The sequence below is a fragment of the Dromiciops gliroides genome, chromosome 3 (assembly GCF_019393635.1).
Source record: "Dromiciops gliroides isolate mDroGli1 chromosome 3, mDroGli1.pri, whole genome shotgun sequence".
Classification (NCBI taxonomy): domain Eukaryota; kingdom Metazoa; phylum Chordata; class Mammalia; order Microbiotheria; family Microbiotheriidae; genus Dromiciops; species Dromiciops gliroides.
Window position 1 is genome coordinate 353156567 of NC_057863.1, and position 24133 is coordinate 353180699.

Below are 24133 nucleotides of genomic sequence, written 5' to 3' on the forward strand. Positions count from 1 at the left end.
CAGAGGCAGTAGTTGTAGAGGAGTTTACATTTGGGGCTCATGGTTAGCTTGTTGTTCTTGTTCTCCTCAAAGATTCGGAATTCAACCAGATGGGCCCTGCTCAACCAATTCCGTTTGATTCAAATTCAAATTTAATCCAAAAACTGTATATTGGACACCTGCCCAAGGGCAAGATGAAGTGTTAGGTGCTTTGCCCACCTCCACCTGTCTGGTGGAGGCCAAGGATTTCCATCCTGATGGCCCTCGGGGAGCCAAACGTAATTAGCAAAAAAGAAGATGGAAAGTACCAAGGCAAGGAAAGGAGAAAATGGCCAGGCAAGGAGGGTTGTGAAAATGGCCAGGCAAGGAAGGTTATACAATTTTCTTTCGATGAAAAGAATCATGGAAATCTTAGAAATGGAAGATCCCCATGGAGGCAGTGTGACATAGTGGGCAGAGCTCTGGACTGGGGCATCAGGAAGAACTGGGTTTGAGTCCCACCTTAGACTATTACTATGTAACCCCAGGCAACTCACTTAATATCTCAGTTTCCTCACTTGTAAAACAAAGAGAATAAGAGCAGCATCTCTCTGCTGGAGCTGTTGGGAAGATGGAGTAAGATAAAATAGGTAAAAGTGTTTTATAAACCTCAGAGTGCTATATAAACAGGAGCTGCTCAGTCCTATGAAAAATACTTCAGGAGGTGTCTCTAATATGAGAGCCCTGATAAAGCGGTCATTCTGCCTCTGCTGGAAGCCCTGCAATGAATGGGCTGAATAGAGCTGAGTCTTACCCAAGCCTTCCCAACAAAAAGAGTCTCAGGAGCAGGTGGGGGTTGGGGGTGGGGACGAGAAACCAGAGGCCAAGCCTAGATCCTAGTTAGATGGGCGAAGGAACTTGCTAGCCCTGGAAGCTTGCTAGGCCAAACAAAAGAGTTAGAATGCAGAGGGAACTTAAAGGTCCCTCCACGCCAAGCCCCCTCATTTTACAGAGAAGGAAACTGAGATCCATGGAGGTTCAATGATTTGCCTATGGTCACACAGGCATAGGGCAGAGGTAAATTTTGAAGCCTGGCTCTGAGACTTTAGAACCAGTATTTTTTCTACTGAGGCCCATCCATTCCAGGACAAAAAGTCCATGTTCTCTAAAATCTTAACTTCTGAACTTGGGATTTTGTTTTACTTTGTCTTTTTCCTGGTTATTGCTAGTGAAGTTCTTCCTTCTTTAAAAGCCTAATCTTCAGTTTGGGCAGTTAGATGGTACAGTAGATAAACTGCTGGGTCTGGATTCAGGAAGACCTGAATCTAGCTTCAGACACTTAATAGCTATGTGACCCTGGACAAATCATTTAACCCTCTTTGCCTCAGTTTCCTCATCTGTAAAATGAGTTGGAGAAGGAACTGGCAAACCACTCCAGGTTCTTTGCCAAGAAAACTCCAAATAGGGTTACAAAGAGTTGGACGTGACTGAAATGACTGAATAATAAATAACCTCTGTTTAGATGAACTAGAGAAAAGGGAGATTTTCTCATGCTTACAATAATAGATCTGGAAATATATCAGACTTCTGTAATGATAACCACTCATATTTATAAAGTTCTCTAAGTTTTGCAAAATGTTTTCACAACATCCCTGTGAGGGATATAAAAGTATTGGTGCCTGGGGGGCAGCTAGGTGTAGCAGTGGATAAAGTACTGGCCCTGGATTCAGGAGGACCAGAGTTCAAATTCAGATACTTGACACTTACTACCTGTGTGACCCTGGGCAAGTCACTTTACCCTCATTGCCCCGGGGAAAAAAAAAAGTATTGGTGCCTGGATCACTCAAACAAGAAAACTGACCAGGCAGTGACTGGATTCTATTGCACTGACATGCTCAATAATGTTAAAACTCCCCTTTCTAAGCAGGTCAATACCCTCATACAGTATTAGTATTACCACTCCAACTTTACAGATAATCAAACTGAGGCCCCTGGTGAGGTAAAGTGGCTTGTGCCTGGGCAGCTAGGTGTGGCAGTGGATAGAACATGAAGTCTGGAGTCAGAAAGACTCATGTTCCAAAGTTCAAATCTGGCTTCAGACACTTACTAGCTGTGTGACCCCAGACAAGTCACTTAGCCCTGTTTGCCTCAGTTTCTTTATCTGTAAAATGAGCTAGAGAATGATATGCATGGCAAACCACTCCAGTATCTTTGCCGAGAAAACCCTGAATGGGATCACAAAGAGTCAGACACATCTGAAAAATGACTAAACAACTACCTTTGTCTCTAGAGTCTGTGCTATAAAGACCAAGTCATAATGGGTAGCAAAAGGGGTGGAAGAAACACAAAAAATTCAACAGATTTAGACCCAGCTTGATCTCTACCTAAAGGAAAACCTTATTAAGCTGGTCAGGGCCCCAAGCTGTGACTGTTGCCTGTCTCTTTGCTCACCTAAGGTCCTGGAAAAAAAAAAAAAACAACACCTACCATGTTCCCTGCTTCTTAATCATTCTAAGGCTAAGACCTAAAAAGTGAAGAGGCAAGGGGCAGCTAGGTGGCGCAGTGGATAGAGCACTGGCCCTGGAGTCAGGAGTACCTGAGTTCAAATCCGACCTCAGACACTTAACACTTACTAGCTGTGTGACCCTGGGCAAGTCACTTAACCCCAATTGCCTCACACACACACAAAAAAAAAAAGTGAAGAGGCCTTCTATACCTACCAGGATTCCTGTTGCTATTCGGCCCCCTGGAGTGAGTCAAGAGCCAAGGGCAGAGATCAATGACTGGGGTCCCACACCTTGAGTGCCACTTCACTGAATGGAAGACATCTCAGCCAATGGGAAAGTCAACATGCAGACCACACCATTCAAAAGTAGGTGGGGGGCGGCTAGGTGGCGCAGTGGATAAAGCACCGGCCCTAGATTCAGGAATACCTGAGTTGAAATCCGGCCTCAGACACTTACTAGCTGTGTGACCCTGGGCAAGTCACTTAACCCCCATTGCCCGGCAAAAAACCAAAACAAAACAAAAACAAAAGTAGGTGGGTGTGGGGCAGCTAGGTGTCCCAGTGGATAGAGCACTGGCCCTGGAGTCAGGAGGACCTATGTTCAAATCTGGCCTCAGACACTTGACACTTACTAGCTGTGCAACCCTGGGCAAGTCACTTAACCCCAATTGTCTCCTCCCCCCCAAAAAAGTAGGTGGGTGTGAGGTAACTGGACCACATAAACAAGCAAACTGGTCAGACAGTGATTTGGTTCTGGTGACTTATTGACATGCTTAATAATGTTAAAGCTCCCCTTTCTAGCCAAGTCAATACCCTCCTGCAGTCTCTGCTAGACATCTTCACCTTTCATTAAACTGGGCACTAGGGAGCTCCAGAAATAATGGAGCCTGAAGAGAGCACTTTGCATCTGTGATGATTTAGATTAAAATTTCATTGGGATTTGGGATGGAGAGACCATCTTTTTAGAGCCTCTGCTAGGCTAAAGGCTGCCAAGGCTGCTTTGAGCACAAAGCAGGGGCGGGGGAGGAAGAGATAGAGGTTTTCTGTTGTATGGAGAGCCTTGCTCTGTCTTTCACCCCTCCTCTCCCCTGCCCCCATCCCCACTTCCAAAGAATCCCTTTCATTTTCCATTCATAACAAGGGACCTTAACCCTGATAAAAAGGGTGACCACTTTTGCAAAGAGTGTGGGGGTCATTAGCTCTGAAGACCCCAATGGCCTGCAAGGGATTGTTTTGAAGACTGTTCAGTTCTGCAGTGGCTCCCAACAAATACCAATTGAGTAAGATCTAGATGCTGTTGGGCCCTTGGATGAGTCCTTGGAAAGCAGCCTGGTAAAAACCTCTTTTTAAACCTAGGAGGCAGGACTCTGGCCTGATTTACCAGTGGATTACTGGAATAGGCTGTGAATGTACCTGGCCCTTGCCTGGGAGCTTTGGGAAGGTGGGGGTCAGGGAGCAAAGATCCAATGACCAAAAACATGTACTCCAAGCCCTAAACCAGAGCATTTGGCCTGAAGGGAACAGAAGAAAGAGATGAAGAACACGCAGATAGTAGGGGCAGCTTAGTGGCTCCATGGACAGAGAAAGATCCGGGTTTGAATCCTCCTTTGGACACTTACTAGCTGTGTGATTCTGAACAAATCGCTTACCTAACCTCTCTCTCTTGAGGCAGAGAGACCACTGCAGTAAATTCATAAATTCTCTATTTGTAAAATGGAGGTAGCCCCTCCCATGGTTGTGAAGATCCAAGTAGTGCTTTGCAAACCTTAAAAGTTTTATGCAAAAACTAGCTCTTATTGTACTGACTCCAAACTTCCTAGAATAAAGCCCCAGCTGGGTCACATTGCTGATTTTGAGTGAGCTCTCTCCACTGTTCACATTTTTTAAAAAATCTATATCCCCAAATTAAGCATTCCTGAATGCTTACAGTATTTAGGTCACTGAATAGCAGCAGACACAACACAACACACACACACACACACACACACACACACACACACACACACACACACACGAATTTTACTTTTTAGGGTCTGGTGTTTCTAGGCAAAAAGCCCCATGGAAAACTAATGGGAGAAGTAACTTATTCTAAATCCTTCAAACCTACCGTAGTACAAGCAGTTCCAAGCTGTCTCCCCTACGCCAGCTCAACTACACATACCCCTGGTGGTATCCCTTTTGCTTTAACTAATTAAGGGAAGCTGCTCTTAAGGAAAATCACTGGCTACAGTGTGGAAGATGGAAGGCAGAAGGGAATGACTTCAGGCAGGGACACCATTGCAGGGGGAAGTCATTGCAATAATGGAGGCAAGAGGTGGGAAGAGTCTGAACTACTCAGTAATTCAGCTGTGTTAGTAGAGAGGAGTGAGATCTGATTGGATACTGGGGTGAGGAAGAGGGAGGTGTCAAGGTTAATGCCAAAGTTATGAGCCTGCCTATCTTCAATAGAAATAGGGAAGTTAGGAAGAAAGGTGGACTGGGAGGAAAGAGAATGAATTCTGTTTTAGACATGTTGAGTTTGAGATGACATATAGTTTGAGGTATCCAATAGGCAACTGGTGATGCAAGACTGAAGGTTAGGAGTCACTCCAGTTGCATCTATAGACTTGTGAGCCATTAGCATTTTTTTTTGTTGCTGTTTTTCAGTCTCGTCCGACTCTTCATGACCCCATTTGGGGTTTTCTTGGCAACAATACTGGAGTGATTTGCCAGTTTCTTCTCTAGCTCATCTTACAGATGAGGAAACTGAGGCAAACAGGGTTAAGTGACTTGTCCAGGGTCATACAGGTAAGTGTCGGAGGCCAGATTTAGACTCGGGTCTCCCTGACTCCAGGCTTGGCACTCTATCCACTGTACCACTTACTTGCCTGAGCCATCAGTATAGAGATAATTAAAGCCATGGGAGATGAGAAGTCACCAAGAGAGACAGAGTGTAGAGAGAAAAAAGAGCCCAGGACAGAGCCTTTGGGGAACACCCACAGTTTGGGCATGTGAATTGTATGATGAACCAACAAAAGAGACTGAGAAGGAGCAGTTCGGGTAGGAGAAGACAAAAGAGAGACACAGAGAGGCAGAATGAGAGGCAGACAGAGAGAGAAAGAGACAGAGAGAAAGTGCAGCGTCAGAAAATCCCAGACAGCAAAGAGAGTATTCCACATCTATCCAGCCCACCTTCTCATATCTCCCAGACAAGAACTACTCACCACAGTCTGTTAAAACAATCAGTCCAACTGTCAAATGCAGTAGAGAGGTTGAGAAGGATGAAGACTGTGAGCCCTCTCCTCCCCAATCAGATATGACAGTTAAGATAACACCATTCACTCTGGAGAGAATAGTCTCAGCAGAGTGATGAAGCAGGAAGCCAGCCTGCAAAGGGTTTAGCAGGGAGAGGAGGTGGAGGCAGTGACTATAGACAGCTTTTTCTCTTGGAATTTGGCTGAGAAAGGGAGGAGAGATATAAGATGACAGCTTGAGGAAGGATGGAGGAGTCAGGACTCTTTGAAGCTGGTAAGAAAAGGGTAGATGGGGAGAGATTAAAGATTAGGGAAAGAGAGTGGTAATACTGGGGTTGCAGTCTGCTAGAGAAAGTGGGAAGGGACGAGATGAAGGGTGTATGGAGAAAAACCAGCCTAGGCAAAAAGGGATGCCTCCTCAGAGGTTCAGGGAGAGGAGAGCGGGTGATAATGTCAAGAGGTGCTGAGATGGAGAAGGGGAGGAAAGAGAGGTCATGTCAAATGGCCTCAGTTCTCAGTAAATAGGCGAAGACTTCAGTTGAGGGGGAGGAAACAGGAAGGTTTGGGAGGCTTAAGGGGAGAAGAAGATATTAAAAGACAAGGATATGGTCCCTACTCTCAAGGGACTTCCGCTTCAAGAGGGAAGGAGATTGAGAAAGATTCAGCTTATACTCCTGGTTTTGGAAGTGAGTTGGAAATGACATATTAATCATCTAGTTCAGGGCTTAAACTTTTTTCCACTCGACCCTTTTTTGTCCAAAAAAATTTTACTTGACCCCAGGTATATAGGTATATAAAATAGGTATACAGGACCTTTACCGTTGCCAAAACTTTTTGCAACCCCCACATGATCCCATATGGGGTTGAGAACCACAGTTTAAAAAGCTTTGGAGGGGGCAGCTAGGTGGCGCAGTGGATAGAGCACTGGCCCTGGAGTCAGGAGTACCCGAGTTCAAATCCAGCCTCAGACACTTAACACTTACTAGCTGTGTGGCCCTGGGCAAGTCACTTAACTCCAATTGCCTCACTAAAAAAAAAGAAAAGAAAAGAAAAAAGAAAAAGAAAAGAAACTTTGGAGGCAGCTAGGTGGTGCAGTGGACAGAGCACTGGCCCTGGATTCAGGAAGACCTGAGTTCAAATCCGGCCTCAGACGCTTGACAGTTACTAGCTGTGTGACCCTGGGCAAGTCACTTAATCCCCACTGCCCCACAAAAAACAACAAGAACAACAAGCTTTTATCTAGTTTGCCCCTATGCCTATGGACTGCACTTGCTTAAACCTACCGAGGAAGAAAATCTGCTTCCCAATATGTAAAATTTCTCTTAGGAGACAGCATCCCATAGTAATATATTCTGCATTCTTATATTGACACCCAATTCTCTCCTGCTGCTGCATAAAGCTAACATTTCACTGAATGACTCTAGTATAGCAAGGGGCACGGCAACTCCTTCAATATTTACTGGTAAAAAAAACACCTGCTATCAACAAGGCACAGTTTCCAAGCTTAATTCCCAGGAAGCCTTTCTGATTGCTGCCTTCATCTCACTCTCAGTTACTTTTGTTTTATCTGGTTTTTGGAAGTGGGTAAGTAATAGATTTTCACTTTACTTACTGGTCTCACATTTAGTTTCCCTCCAGGAGAAGGTAAGGACCCCGAGGACAGGGCCTGTTTTGGTTTTTGTCTTTGTATCCCAGGTCCAAAGAAAGTGTTTATTCAATTGATTTGAAACTGAAATAAGCTAAGAGACCCTTTATGGCTTTCAAAACAGTCCCAGAATCCCAGGCGGTGGAAATAAAGAACCCACAGCCCACCTAAGGGCTTGGATCAGATGCCCCACATTGCAACAGGCCCCCAAAAAGGAAAGAGCCTCTTCATGGGAGAGCTGTAATTAAATAAAGAGTAACATATTCCGGCTGAAGTATTTGCTTGAGGACATGAAGCTGTTATACCCGGATCTGGTCACTCATATGGGTGGCCCGCCAACTTCCCCAACAGCATACTTTCGTGCCACCATGCCAGGGTAGTATTGCCGGGACACAGATTTGGGGTGGTGTGGGGAGAGACACAGAGAGCCAGCGCGTGTGTGTGTCTGTGTGTGTCTGTGTGTGTAAGGGGGTGAGATTTTAGAGCAAACAAGTCCCCCAGCTGATACCTGGCACCTTCCCCATGGGACATCCAGAGTCACAGACAACCCAAGGAGCTTTCTAAATTTAGAGAAGAGGAGGGCATTCATGTGATGTATATAAAAGAGGCTGTTTTCTTGTCTCTGAATGGTGCCCATGAAAACCAGGCACTGTGTATACAAGGCACTCATTTTAGCCCAAAGAAACTTCCTAATTTAGGTCAAGCTTTTACAAGGTAGAATCAGAATTAGAAGGGATGCTGGAGATCACCTAAGTGACAGCCCCAGCTCCCATTTTACATATGAGGAAATGGAGGCCAAGGGAGAAGGAAGTGATTTGCCTAAATTAACCTATGTAGGAGGGAGGCTGGAGGCAGGATGTTCTTTTCACTCCAATCTGCTATTCCCATTTAGTTAGTTCTAGCTCCCTGCCTCCAAGCAAGATTATAACCAACTCATCCAAGACAACCCCCTTCCTTTCCTGATGACTTTGTTGAATACTCCTGCCCCCAATCCCCCCTTTCTGCATACTCTTCTTCCCTCCTAGGTTTTCATAACCCTTGAAGTCTCTCTGCTAGATCACCATCTATGTTGTATCCCCAAGGCTCTGTCCTGGGTTCAGTCTTCCTTCTTTAATTTCGAAGAGTGGCTGCAGTCAAGTCAGAGCTTGACAAATCCCAGGCATGAAGATAATGTGCCACCTAATATTTTGGACACCCAAAATTATAGTAACATACCTTTGTTCTCACCCGTTTGAGTTTTTACTGGAAAAAAAAGTTGACTTCATCAAGTGGTAAGCTCTATCTGGGTAGAGGGAACCCACTGGGGGACTATCTTTCATTTGCTACAACTATTACTACTACTAATTGTGTGACACCAGACAAGTCATTTTTGCCTCTGCCTGCCTCAGTTTCATCAACTGTGAAATGGGCATCATCATTGCACCTACCTGCCAGATAAAAGAAGATCAAATGAGATGATACTTAATGCCTGGTCCATAGTAGGTGCTTAATAAATGTTTGTTCTGAACTCTTTCCCCTTGTTCTTTTAAATATTATCTTATTTCTTGTTCTGTATTCAACATTTACTAAAGTAAATCACCACTACCCTTCTCAGTTAAGCATCTGGCCTTCTTTTCTGTCCATCCCTACAAGCCCTACAGAACAAAGGCCACGTCAGTTAATAACAATGCCTACTTTTCATCTTGGGACAATGTCGATCTCTGTTGCTTTTGTATGACCTCTAGTACAGAGCTGTATGGAGAGAGATAGTAAAGGCCATTTCATAATGAAAATGTTAACCCTTAGTAGTTGCTTTATATTATGAGAGGCAAGGTTCCATCCTTTGGTGTCAATCCCAAATCATCCATCCCATCTCATCTGGTGTGATCCTTGATCCTGTATTCCATCCATTCTCCATAGACATCTAGTCAAACGCTGTACAGAGACCTGTTCTGGTCCTTTTACTGTCCCGTGGGTACTAGTGCAACACTTGGGCTGCCATCCTAGTAGAGACCCCTCTTTCAACATGATAGGCCTCCTTTTCTGGTCTTACCTATTCTTGAAAACATCATTAAAAATGGTAAACACATGCTTCCAAGGTCTACCTGCCGCAGCCTAAAATGCTTATGACCAAACCATAGAAATGCAAGCAACTTAAGGGGAGATACTAGCGGGCTTTAGATTTATTTTTTTAAGCTTTTAGCGCTTAGAACAGTGCTGGGGACAGTAGAAGCTTAATGATTGTTGAATTGTTTGAATCCTGCTCAATGTGACTAACAGCACATTAAGTTCAAAATGTTTCATTTTTCTCCTATGTGGAACTTACATTATTTCAAGTGATCTCAAAAGAGCTTGTCAAAAAAGGTCCTTCCCTCCTTTTACAAATAAAGAAATAGAGGTCAAAATGCCTCCTAAACAACTCTGTTATATTCATTAAATAATTTGATTTATCAAATGCTTTTTCATAGATGCATCATGGTGGCAGGAGTTCGGTAAACAAGATGCAGACAACAAACAGCTAAGAACTCTAGACTAGGAGTCAGAAGACCTGGGAAAAACGTTTTTTTCCTACCTCTTTGGTAAAGGTCAAGTGCAGAAGACCAGCTATATACTTGGACAAATTTCTTCTCTGGGCCTTTATCTCTAACAGAATGGCCTTAAGCAACTTCTTTTTCTTTCTTTCTTTTCTTTTTTTTTTGGGGGGGGGGCAGGACAACGAGGGTTAAGTGACTTGCCCATGGTCGCACAGCTAGTAAGTGTCAAGTGTCTGAGGCCGAATTTGAACTCGGGTTCTCCTGAATCCAGGGCTAGTGCTTTATCCACTGCGCCAACTAGCTGGCCCTGCCTTAGGCAAATTCTAAGGATCCTTCATATTTTGAAAAGTCTATGAATCAATAAACTCTTCAGGTGTGTGGGGACCAATTTTTAATTGGTAAGTGTTAGCTAAGCTGCTTGCCACAATATTGGGGCAAGGAAGGAGACCGGCAGCCTCCCTCAAAACAGAACAGGATTTATTTTAACAAGAACAAACTTAAAAAAAACAACAACACACAAACAGGATCAGTAGGATCAAGGGAAAGGAAATAAAATGGGGAAAGGGAAATTATACAACCTGAAAAAATACCACCGACCAGGAATCAGCTGAGCATACACAGCAGAGCCCCTGTCACCTTCCAGCTTCCATCTAGAATGGCTACTTCTCCCTATTTCTGAAACCCCACATAGCCCCCAACCAATTGTCTGGCTGCTCTGACAGTCACATGACTGCCCTCACTAGGCTTCCAATCATTATAATTTTGCCAGGCCCATGTAGGTGTCAGCGAGTGGTGATGACGTGAGGTGCCAGTGCCATGGCCATGGCTAGAACCAGTGGGTGGAGCATCGTGCGGTTTGTGGAGCCCCAGGCCAGTGCGCACCGAGGTATAAAAACTTCAAATAACAATTAATTCTTTACAGGTGCCAATATGGGTGAGAATATGGGGCAGCTAGTGGACAGAAGAACACTGGGCCTGGAGTCGGAAAAACCTGCGTTCAGATCTGGTCTCAGACACTTACTAGCTTTGTGACCCTGGGTAAGTCACTTCACCCTATTTGCCTCAGTTCCTCATTTGTAAAATGAACTGAAGAAGGAAATGGCAAAGCACTGCAGTATCTTTGCCAAGAAAAACCCAAAAAGGGTCACAGAGAGTCAAACGTGATTGAAGTCAGTCTGGTAAGAGAGCAGCCCTCTCCTCTAAGCTTTGGCTGTGACAAAAAGGAATTCAAACCAAGGACAATCTTTGCAATCAAAAAAGAGAAAAATTCTGTGAAAGACATAGATGAAAATTACAGATAATCATGGCTACTGTCCGCTCAGTCTCATGTCAGGATTTTGAGTTTTGGTGGAATTGTATAGATCTACATATATGGCAGGGGTAAATAGGAAAGATGTGTAACATCCATAAAGACATCACAGCCACATGTGTGTGGAACATTATTCTCATTCAGGATGCAGGGCAAAATGAGATACACATGGCCCTCAGAGAGACCAGAGCTAGGCCAGGGATTAATGGCCTGAAGTTTAAAGAGGAAAAACCAGAGGGGAGGAAAAAAAAGAAAAAAAAAAAAAAAGAAAAACCCAACAACTTGTTAACAATTAGCAACCTAAGGGTTTTTCTTTTCTTTCCCTTATTAAATAACATCCTGGGAATGGAGAGAGAGCATTGCACCAGGAGGCTTCCTGTAGGAGATATAATCAAAACAACCCTGCAGAGAGAGTCTCTCTGGCTGCGGAGCTCAAAGTCATTTACAAATGTGGGAATTCTCATAATTTTCCCATATGGGAGTCAGGAAGGGAGGCCAAGTATTGTATTATTCCCATTTTACTGATGAGGGAAACTCGGGCAAAGCTCTCAAATATTACTCTGGAAAGAAAGCCAATTTTGAACTCCAGTAATAATGCTCTCATCTCGAATTCCAAAAAACTTCTCACCTTGTCCTTAGGGAGTATCTTGTATCCTGGAAGATTCTGGTATACTATCTCACATTTCAAAGGATGAGCTAAAAAGAAGGAGGCTAAAACCCCTATTTTAAAGGTAGAATAAATCAATCTACAGAGGTTAAGTGACTTGCCTAAGACCACACAGGGAGTAAATGGCAGAACTATGACTAGGGTCCAAACTAGAAGAAAGGAAGGAAGGAAACACTAGGGTCCAAACTAGAAGAAAGGAAGGAAGGAAACAATAATTTATTAAATACTTACTATGTGCTGGACCTTGTTATATGTTGGGCAATACAAGAAAAAAAATATACAAGCAAAGAGAAAGACAGTCCTTACCCTCAAGGAGCTTACATTTTTTTTTTTTTTTAGTGAGGCAATTGGGGTTAAGTGACTTGCCCAGGGTCACACAGCTAGTAAGTGTCAAATGTCTGAGGCCGGATTTGAACTCAGGTACTCCTGAATCCAGGGCCGGTTCTCTATCCACTGCGCCACCTAGCTGCCCCAAGGAGCTTACATTTTAATAGGTGAAGACAACACAAAAAACCCAAGCTGAAAGGAGGGATGGGAGGAAAGACGAGGATATGAGGGTGGGGGGAGAGTTTTGAAGTCTGGAGGAAATCTGGAATGGAGCCAGAAAGAGAAGGAAGGCAGACCAGTCTTGCATCCTGCACAAAACTGAGGGTCCAGAAGGAAAGTGGGAGAAGAAGGGCAGGCCTTGTGCACAATTCTACAACCACCCAGCCCCTCCCCGACCAGGAGAATGCAACTGAACCTCAGTCCCAACCATAATAAGGAATGGCATTTCCTCAAGCTTGAAAAGGGTACAAAGTTGAGGGAGTCATGTTCTTCCATTTAATATCCCAGGAAGGCAATCCTCCAGTAGCTACATTGGCACGAGTTCCCCATTTTACTTGGATAGGAGCACAAACCCTTTCAAGATCCTTTACAATCTGTCTACGACTCACCAAGTAGTGAAAGATGAGACACTGCTTCTCTCTAAATAGGATACATTAAGTACACCACTTGATATCCCTTCCATTGTTGTTGTTTGTCCTTCATTTTCCAAGATGTCTCGACTTGCAAAGTGAATTAGATTTAAGTGAGGCCGGGCACCAGTCACCAGCCTCACTCTCTCCAGAACCATCTGGGTTCAGTGGCAAGATATATTATCAGGACAACTAGAAATGTCCGCCCTCCACCGCCCCAGCATTCCTCATATACAATCCATGATTTTGACCTCCATGCCTTTGATAACACTGTTCCCTGTGCTAATAATGGACATCTCTGCCTATTGATATCCCTAAAGACCTGGTTCAGAGGTCACTTCCTCCATGAAACCTCCCTTGATTCTTCACCTCTAATCAAGTAACACAGAACATGAAGCACAACTATGGATAAACACTAGGCACCATGGACCCACAGCCCCTTCCTCCAAGGAGCTGACAATTATTATCAACACAATTATTGATAAGAGGGAGATGGTAAATCTAAGAGTACAAAAGTTCCCAGAAAAGTATAATACAAGGGAGCAACCACTGGGGGCAAAGGAGAAGAAAATTCAAGAAGGGAGTAAGTGAACATTTTCAGAAAAGGAGAATCGGGACAGATTTCACAGAGCCGGTAACATTTTTGGTAAGCCACAAAAACCAGTGTAGGATCATGCAAGACCACTAGATTTGAAGAGAAAAGACCTGTCTCTATCATCCTAGCTCCATTATTTATTGGCTCTGTGACCTTAGTTAAGTCATAAATCTTGGGTCCTCAGTTTCCTCCTCTGTAAAATGAGAGGGTTGGATCTCTAATGATTCCGCCAATTCTAGGGCCATGACGCCTTATTCCTATCTCTGGCCTTCAAGATCCCTTTGCATCACTTTTACATATTTATATCTTATCCTGTAGTTATTTATATGAGTGGCATATTCCCCATTAGACTGAAAGTCAATCAGTCAATAAACATTGATAAAACATCTACTCTGTGCCAAGCACTGTGTTAAGTACTAGGGATTAAAAAAAAAAAAAAAAGGAAAAAGACAGTCCCTGCCTTCAAGGAGCTCATAGTCTAACGAGGGAAACAACACACAATCAACTCTTTACAACAGGATAAATATACATGCATACATATAACATATGCGTATAGGGTATACAGGATAAACTGGAAATACTTATCCGAGGGAAGGCACTAGAATTAAGGGGGAAAGGGAAAGACTTCCTGTAGAAAGTTGAAAGCCACATGAGGCCTATGTCTGTAGCTTATTCAAATCTGTTGAATTTAACTGAATTCTCAGCTGAAACCACAAACTTATCATAACAGAATCTTGGTCCTCATCTACAGACATAGGTTAGGGTGTGTAAGGTACCCGTGCTCCATCTCCTCTTGTTCCTTCCTTTTCTATTTATTAAGCTCAATTATTTCTATATGTAACCACACCCCATGAGAGTCATCCCATTGAGAAGAAGCTCAAGATTTTAAGCTTTCTACATCACCATCAGGCACCAACTTGCTATGAGGAAAGAAATAAGTTCAGGCCCTAAAAAAGCATCATAAGAGGTACCTCTTTATAGGGATCCAGGAAACCCTCTTCAAACCTAGCAATGAAAAGGCTGAGATCATTGGGAAGGTACTGATCTGTCCTATGATCTAAGTGACAAGTTCACATCGTATCAAAAAACCCACAATCACACTCATTCCAGTCATCCTTCTCATTCCTGAAGTCCTTTATTTATTTATTTGTTTGTTTGCTTGCTTTTTTTTTGCAGGGCAATAAGGGTTAAGTGACTTGCCCAGGGTCACACAGCTAGTAAGTGTCAAGTGTCTGAGGCTGGATTTGAACTCAGGTCCTCTTGATTTCAGGACTGATGCTTTATCCACTGTACCACCTAGCTGCCTCCTTGTCCAACTCTCTGTCATCCGGATTACTGCAATACTTTAACTGGTCTCCCTTCTTTCCCTTTCTCTACTCTTCTTTTTTGGGGGGGGTTGATTTTGGTTTTTGTTTTTTGGGGGGCAACAGGGGTTGTGACTTGCCCAGGGTCACACAGCTAGTAAGTGTCAAGTGTCTGAGGATGGATTTGAACTCAGGTCCTCCTGAGTCCAAAGCCAGTGCTTTATCCACTGTGCCACCTAACTGCCCCCCTTTTTTCCACTCTTAAATCTCATTTTGGGCATCCATGCCAGACTCATCTTTCTCATGCTCTACTCTGAACATGTCATTCTATTTAAAAGCTTTTCCTGGCCCTCTTATTGAGTCTTTCAGTGTATCCAACTCTTTGACTTTGTAGACCCCAGCATGTCAATACTATCCATGGGGTTTTCTTGGCAAGGACAGGGAAGTAATTTGCCATTTCCTTCTCTGGTGGTTTAAGACAAAGAGGTTAAGTGACTTGCCCCAGGTAACACAGCTAGTTAGTCATCTGAGACCAAATTTGAACCCAGATCTTCCTGATTCCAGGCCCAGCATACTATCCACTGCAGCTCCTAGTTGCCTCAAAAAAACCCAAACAAACATTCGAGGCTCTCCGTAATTTGTCCCTGACCTACTTTTCCAGCATGATATTCCCTCACCCTCTTTCACATATCCCAACATACAGGGAAATGATTCTACTAAACAAACACGCTTTCCTTCCTTTTGACAATAGCTTACTCTGTGTCTCAAGTCCCCTTCCTTTATGCTCTCTTTGGCTTTTGGAATGCTGGTTGATCCTACCCTACTCTTCTAAAATTCTCTTTTCTGAATTCATAGTACTGGATACCCCCCTTAAGTGCTTATCCAATCAAATTAAGGGAACACACATGTTAAAAGTGTACCTTGGGGCAGCTAGATGGTGCAGTGGATAGAGCACCAGCCCTGGATTCAGGAGTACCTGAGTTCAAATTTGGCCTCAGACACTTAACACTTACTAGCTGTGTGACCCTAGTCAAGTCACTTAACCCCCACTGCCTCACCTAAAAAAAAAAAAGTATACCTTGTTCCAATTCCCCCAAACATTCCATCTTCCCTTTCCCAGTCAGTGCATTAAATAAGTTTAAGGGGCAACAGCAGGAAGTCAGATTGTGAAGGGGAACCAGGAAGTTACATACAAACCCTGCCAAAGATCAAATGGGCACAATATACAAATTGTATCATAGTAACCAAAATTCACACGCTGGTGGTATGTATGGGTTAAATCGGTGGAAGGGTTCTTGGTCCCATGATATGCAGATCCTGGACATGTTCCAGATCTCCACAATTCCAGACCAGTGGAACATCAAAAAGTGCTGATAACTTTGAGATGCGTGGGCATGTTAACTTTAAAGTGTTACTGATCCCTTTCAGATGATTTGACTTTGTTAATGAACTAACCCTAAGGTGACATAGATGACAGTCTGTTTCCCCCCTAAACCACATAAAAATGAGACCTGAAATTCCTGCCCCCCAACCCACACCCCCCAAGCACTCTTACATCTCCTAAGGGTTCATGCTGCTCTCAGCTCCAATCCATGGGTATGTAATTGATTCGTCCCCTTCCTATCCTCAGGCTGCCTGCCTCCCTTCATCAGCCCAATCCCTTGTCCTTTTGCCTCTGTGGACCCCTTTCACCCCTGGTCTCTGCCTTCATATTGTTTTGCCTCCATACCACGTTGCCAATAGTGGTGCTTCCTGGAGAGTACCCTCAAAATGGGGTGTGCCTGTCCTCATTTTGTAATTTCACAATTTCTTAAATTAATTATCCATTCAATGTAGAAAGCACCCAGAGACTATGCTTAATTCTTAATTGGCACCTTCACCTTCATTGCCCATCCCCCTAGAGCTAACTGCAGGGCTACTTGATGCCTGAATGAGAAGAATTCTTCAATGAACTTGACTCCACAGATGTCATGTAAGGAGGGCCTTTGGAAGCACCAGCTAGCAGGTGGGAGCCTAGGCTCCCACCTTAAACCTGGGAAGGGCAACCTTCCCTTGGATGAACACCTCGATTTCCTTGTAAAGTATCTACTGCATGCTGCACACTTTATCTGCTTGAGATAGGCAGGGAAGGAGAAGAGAGTGGGAGAGAAGGATAAAAAGCTTAGCTATCCTCTGCCCTTATGAAGGAAGCCAAACAAATCTAGAATCCATGAGGGCATTGTTGCTTTGCCCTTCCTTTTTGAAGCCTGACCAATGACGTATTGACTCAGCCTCCCTCTCTCTTTCAGTCAAAGTCCACTGGTAACACAAAAGTAAAGAAGGCACAGGATACAGTGGATGACCTTGGCGTTTTCCATGTCTGACCAAGCTCTGAGCACTCCACAGGGCCTGCTTCAGCTGCCTTCATGGCCCCTGGAACAAAGTATTCTCATCTGTCCATTCTGCTGGACAAAGTCTTCGTGTGCTTGGGGTATGACGGCCTATACACAAGTTTATGGCTCTGTGAGGTCTTCTTGGGGCATTCATCCAAAAAACATTTACTTGGGGGAAGCTAGGTGGCACAGTGGATAAAGCACCTGCCCTAGATTCAGGAGGACCTGAGTTCAAATGTGACCTCAGACACTTGACACTTGCTAGCTGTGTGACCCTGGGCAAGTCACTTAACCCTTACTGCCCTGCAAAAAAAGAAAAAGAAAAGAAAAAAGGAAAAGGAAAAAGAAAAAAAAAGAACCTATGGGCAAGGTACTGTGGGACATAAACAGAAGAATATATAAGTAAAATATAATACAGGAAAAAATGTGGAAGTAGAAGACAGGTAAAAGGAAAGTGACATGAGACTTCAGAGGAGGAAGAGATTACGTCTAATGGGAGTAAGGGAGCGAGGAAGGCTTCTTTGAGAAGGTGGTATCTCAGATAGGCCTTGAAGGACAGGGAAAACATTAATTCCGGAGTCTGGATGGTGACAGTTTTCTCCTCTATTCTTAGGACTAGAGAGAAGAGCATTGAGCTCAGGGGCTACTGGTTCCCAGAGAATGATTATATTCTTTGGAACTAAGCATATGGCGGCTCTAGGAGGGTAGGATGGTGGTAGGGGTTAGGCCCTCTACTCAGGTGTGTACAGGATCCTGTGTGGAAGAGAGAGAATAACTGAGAAATTTTGCCTGTACAAAGGTGATAAGTGTGTGGATATATTTAATGAAATGAGATGGTGATTTTATAAAAAACAAGGAGAGCAGCACAATACAGTGTAAATCACTTAAGTCTTGAGTCAAGAAACTTAGTTTTGAGAACTCTTCCACAGGTTTGAACTACTCCACCACAGAACTAGCTGGGTAATTTTAGGTTAGTCACTTTCCTCATTTGTAAAATGGGAATGCAATACCTGTCTTACCTACCCTATAGAGTTACTGTGAGAAGTCAAATGAGATATTTCAAAGTTAAAAAAAAAGCTATGCAAATGTAAATTGTCACCATAATTCAATTCAGCAAACATTTAGTAAGTAACTATTAATGTGCAAGGAACTGGTTTCAAGGTCAGTTAACTGGTTAATATGAACCTACACTAATTTTTAAGATTTGGGCCCTGTAAGAGGTGTGACAAATGTGGCCTGGCCACAGGTCATGTTTCCTGAATGAAACTTCTGTCCTGAAGGGGAAGGGGCTTTTAGGTTTGAGGAGGAAATAGAAAACCCTAGTAGCCAACTCTTCAAGATCTAGGAACAGCAAGGTCATTTCAGAGAAAAGAATGCATTAACTTCATTCCCATGAGCCCCAAGAGCTGAAGGAAGGGAGAAAGGGACCCTCTTGACTCTTAACAGGGCTGTTCCTTTCCTTCTCTCTGGGTTAGTCTGCTGAGCCAGGGAAGGGTGCCTGGGGGGCTGCTGGGCCAGTAGAAAGGGCAGAGGAGCTATGTGGAGGAGGAGAAAAGAAAGGGTCTGGGGCAGGAGGAACAGGACAGCCATCTGGCTGCAGTCTTGAGGATAAAAGGTAGAGCTGGGTGCTGCTGATCCCCTTGTCCCCTCCTTCCAGACTGGAGGCAACAAGCTCTAATAAAAAGAAGAAGGCAGGGAGTTGGCCCTGGCTTGTGGTCTTGGCTCTGGCACTAAAACTAGTTGTGAGACATTGCCAAGTCATTATACTTACTTCAGTGACTATGTCTCCATCTCTAAAATGGGGGAGATGCCTATATCACTGTTGTCAAGCTAAATCAAAAACATTTATAGCACAAAATACTGGGACTAACGTAAAGGATTACGATTCTTGGTGATGTCCCAGAACAGAGGGTGCTGGGTGGGATGGGGGTACCGGGGGAGGCTTCCCTTTTCCTCTAGAGCCCTTGCTTTTCCATGAAGCAACTGTATTAAGTCCTTTTCCCTTAATAATAATAATTACGTGGGCAGCTAGGTGGTGCAGTGGATAAAGCACTGGCCCTGGATTCAGGAGGACCCAAGTTCAAAATCCAGCCTCAGATACTTGACACTTACTAGCTGTGTGACGCTGGGCAAGTCAGTCACTTAACCCTCAATGCTCCACAAAATAATAATAATAATAATAATTAGTAATAGTAGTAGTAGTAGTAGTACAAGGACTGACAATGCTATTACCCTTTAAAGTTTGCAAATCAATTTACATCAATTATCTCACTTGAACCTCACAAGAAGCCTGGAAGGTGGGCACTACGCACATGATTATCTCTATTTGGAACATGGTTAAAACTAAGGGTCAGACAGGCGAGTAACTTGCCTATGGTCACACATCTACCGGACACCAGCAATGGGACTGGAACACCTCACCCCACCCCAGGTTTCCTGACTAGCATTTTTCCCTCTGCCAGTGTTCACAGTCAGTCTATCACCCTATATAAGACATGGGCCCATGCCCGTTGCTAGAAAGAATTCCCTAAAGTAAGTGCTTTATATTTTAATTTATTATTATTATTAATAGCATTTATTAGTATAATGCCATTTAAATAGCATATAACACTAATGCCAGCCCTTTGGCATAGTGGAACGGACCCCAGACACTTAGAGGACCTCAGTCTGATTCTGAATTTTGCCACTCAAGACTCCCCTAACTCTCCTTAGGGCTTCACTTTCATCATCGGTGAAATAAGGGAGTAGATCTGACCTCTCACTTTCCTTCCAGCTCTAAATCTAAGAGACCCCCAAGAAAATCAGTCTCAATATCCCAGATGCTAAGGAAATAAGAGAAAAGAAGGAGGAGTTAGCATGCTCATTTCTCCAAACCTATCAACTATGGCAGTGTCAGAAAAACATCTGGAAGGGCTTACTGAACAGCTTCTGGCTTTGGGGGGGTGGGGTGTTAGAGAGAGCCTAGGTCAAAGAGGTTGGGTCAGGTGTTAGCAGAAGGGGCTAGAAGCCAGCCCAGAAGCATGGGGCAAAAAGCAAAGAGGAGGCTCTGAGGCTCTTCTAAACCACTAAGTAATGAATGCAGCTCCCACCTCCCCACCCACGCACCACTGGAAATAACTTTAAATAATGCGTCCTAGAACTCTGTAGAGCAGGCTGTCTGGTGTAAGGACGTTTACAGGGACAACTCTGCCAAACTGTTCCAATGAGATCCTTCTCCCGGTAATGGTTTTAAAAGGCGACTTAACTCTCAGGCACGTTTATTTTGCCAGCTCCAAAGGCAGAATCGGCTCAGCCTCTACACTGTATTTGATGAATCCCAATTACTGTCAATCCTATCTAAGAAAACCTCCGTGTGACTTAAAAACAAATCTCCAAGGATTAGCGCCGCTTTCACTTTTCACTTATTTGGCACCGGACAAGTTATTTCATGTTTCTGAGCTTCCTGACTCCTCTGTAAAGTGAGGAGGTTGGGCTGTTTGGCCATTTGTTGTTTGGTCATTTTTCAGTTCTGTTCGGCTCTTCCTGACCCCATTTGGAGTTTTCATGGCAAAGACGCTGGAGTGGTTTGCCATTTCCTTCTCCAGCTTATTTTGCAGATAAGGAAACTGAGGCAAACAGTAAGTGACTTGCCCAGGGTCACACAACTAGTAAGGGTCTGAAGCCACATTTGAACTTGGAAGATGAGTCTTCCCGATTCCTGGCCAGCCTTCTATCCACTGCACCACCTAGCTGCCTTAGGGGCACTCTGGCTCTAAATCTACAATCCTATGATCTCTATATTAATGTCAGTTTGAAGCCAGGAGGATCAATTTCCTCACCTGTAAAATGGGGATAATAATATCATCTATTTCCCAGGGTCATTGTGAGGATAAAATAATATTTGTAAAGTGTACTGTTAGAAACGCAGCTAACCACTCTTCGTTTTACAGCACAGCCCTAGTGTGAGCAGCTCTAGTGTTGGCAGCCCTAGAGTTGCTAGCAGGTCGCTGTTCAAAAATCCCAAGCAGGCAGCAGTTGGTGAGTGAATGCTTTATTCATCTTCGCGAAGATGGGCACTCTTCTGAATGTACCAGAGAGTGTACTGTAAGTGAGGTCCCTCACCCCTATTTATACCCCTCAAAGGGTCCCCTCCGACCAATCACATCAAGGCATTTTGATACCCTTCATTTACATTTCAGTTATTACAGTTATTATTTATAGAGAATAACAGTAACAGCCCAAGAACCCATCAGGTGATACCAGTTAACCAATCAGATTTTTACAAACTATGATACCAGGCCTTAACCTATTCTGGGCATGAATGTCAGCTCCCCCTCAGAACAATACTGTGTTAATATAACTCTTCAAGAAAGAGAACCTGTCTTGGGGTTTGACCAATCAGATTGCTCCGTTTACCAACCAGATTGCAGCCTTAGGCCCCAACCCTATTCTGGAGTAAGAATGTCCCCATTCCCCACTAAACAGTGCTTGTGTAAACATAACACCTTTCAAAACAAAACTCAAGTCAGGGCTTGAGCTCCAAGTCACGTGGGGATCACCTCGGGTGCCTCAAGATGAACTCCCCCGCCCAGCAGGACTCCCACAAAACCCAGGCCCTTCTTCAAGCCCTGCTCAGGTCTAAGGCCCAGGAGCCCAGCCTCCTGTGCTTAACGGCCCAGAGCTGAGAGGTTTGGGGCCACAAAGCTGTTGGGCCTGAAACAGGATTCACTCTCTGCCTTTAGGGCTCTGAGAAGAGTCCAAATATAGTCTTTTCCCTCAGTATTAACCTCAAAGCCCTGTATATACATGGCAACAATTATTATTAGAAAGCACTTTGTAAACTATGAAGCGTTACATATGCATCAATTATTGTTTTAGGAAAAGAATGGATAGCTATTAGAAGGTATAGAATCTTCATTTCTGGAGCTGTTTTTTAAACATGGGAGAGTCCTACTGGTTTAGAATTGTTTAAATGTGGCCCTTCCTACCTTGACTCCAAAGAGGAGATATGAGAATGCACTTCCTTCCTTTTGGGGGATGTGGGGGGGGGAACGGGAGGTGGTGGTGGTCACACCTATGGGTGTGAAACATTGCATATACTATTGGACTTGACTAATGTATTGATTACTTTGGTTGGACAATTTTTTCCTTTTTCCTTTTTTTGTTTTGTTATAAGGGATGGTTTTCTGGGTGGGTGAAAGGAGTAGGATATATTGGGAAATGAAATTGATGTAAAAACAAATGATTGAAAAAAAAAAACAAAAAACCCCAAATGATTGCAATAAACATTTTTTTAAGTGAGGCAATTGGGGTTAAGTGACTTGCCCAGGGTCACACAGCTAGTAAGTGTTAAGTGTCTGAGGCCAGATTTGAACTCAGATACTCCTGACTCCAGGGCCGGTGCTCTATCCACTGCACTACCTAGCTGCCCCTAACATTATTTTTTTTAAAAAGTAAAAGATAACTACAGTTTCACCTAATGACTGGAGTTAAATGTCTTCTCAAAGATCAGGGCAACTTTCCTAAGACAATTCTGCCCAGGGTATTCCATAATTTTATGCTGAACTAATAATAATCCTGTTGCCATTTTTGGATTTCTTGGTGAAAAACTTGACTCAAAGTAGATATACATTTTTTTGAAAAATCAGTTATTTAGTACTATCTTAAAATGAGTTGTGAAGAGGAAATATTAGTGGGGGAGAGGGTGGGAAAGAGCGAGAGAAGCATAGAGAGGAAGAGGGGAGAGAGGGAAGAGGTTAAAGGAGGGAGAAGGAAGAAAGAAAGCAGGGAAAAGGAAAGGGGGAGGAGGAGGAGAATAAACGGAACAGAAGTCTTAAACAAGTAATCTGCATGCTGGGAGTGAGGTGGCTGGTTGACCAACACACCTTCTATGACACTTCTATCAGGGTCAAAACCACCAACAGTCCAAGTTGGTCCCAGAAAGAACGCCAAGAAACTGCAGGCACCACCCCCCAGAGGGCCATAGGTGGCCACCTACAATCACATTCATTGTGGAAATGATGCTCATCAGTGGAAAAGTTTCAGTCCTGAAGGTGATATTGATCCCCTCATATCCCTCCCTTTACTGTGTACTCAGCACTAGAGATGCTAATTGTAGCCACCTCCCCTTCCTCTTGACTGTTGGCCCATTGGCTTTTACTCTCTTCAAGAACAACCCTCAACTGTAACTTTTTTCTCAATTTGTGGAAAGATAAAATGATCCCAGTTCTCTTGTTTCAGAATTTCAACAGAAACCAGAGCATGATATTCCTTAACCTATGACTGGAAACCAGGGTCAGAGAAACTTGGGGAGGAGACCTTTTTGGCTTGGCTGCAGAGGCCATAATCTGGAATAAAGAGCATAAATTGAAGAAAGGAGGCAGATTTCAGTTTGATTTAAGGAACATACACACTTACTCTGTCTCTCTGTGTCTCCTTAACAAGAAGGGCTCTCCAGAAGCAGAATGGGTGACCTTGGGAGGGTGTGAGCTCCCATTCACTAGAAGTCTTCATGTAGAAACCATATCCATATCTCATATCCAGCACACAGCTGAGGGGACTCCCATTCAGATAAGAGCCTACATCTGATGACCTTTGAAATCCCTTCCCTCTTGAAGATGTGTGAGATTTTTGAAGGAATATTGGCCATTCTACTGGATAGAATTGATGTATTTTTGGTTTTACTGAACAGCTTTTTTTTCCTCAACATTTTTTTGTGATAACTCAATAGATGAATGTCTCAGTGCTTTAAGGGAGGGAGAAGGATATATTTGGTGAGGAATGTAATATGAAAACAAAAGGCATCAACAATAAGTATGTATATTCCATATCCATAATCCTCCACCTTTACAACGAAAAGAAGGAGATGCATTTTATTAAGCTCTCCTTAGGGATAAGTTTGGTACTTATCATTATAGAACATTCAGTTTCATTTTATTGCATTTTCCATTTGTACTATAGTCACTGCGTTTTTTTCCATTTGTGTTTACTTCACTCTGCTTCAGTTCATCTAGACTTTTCTAATTTATCCGTATTTATTATTTCTTACATCACCACAATATTCCATTACATTCATGTACCACAATTTGTTTAGCCA

At 43.6% G+C, this 24133-nt stretch overlaps 1 protein-coding gene across 2 annotated transcripts in view; it reads right to left on the reverse strand.

Annotated features, from left to right (window-relative positions):
* The window catches only part of UBASH3B (ubiquitin associated and SH3 domain containing B), a 170511-nt gene that overhangs the window by 87373 nt on the left and 59005 nt on the right, over window positions 1-24133 (reverse strand). The window lies entirely within an intron of this gene.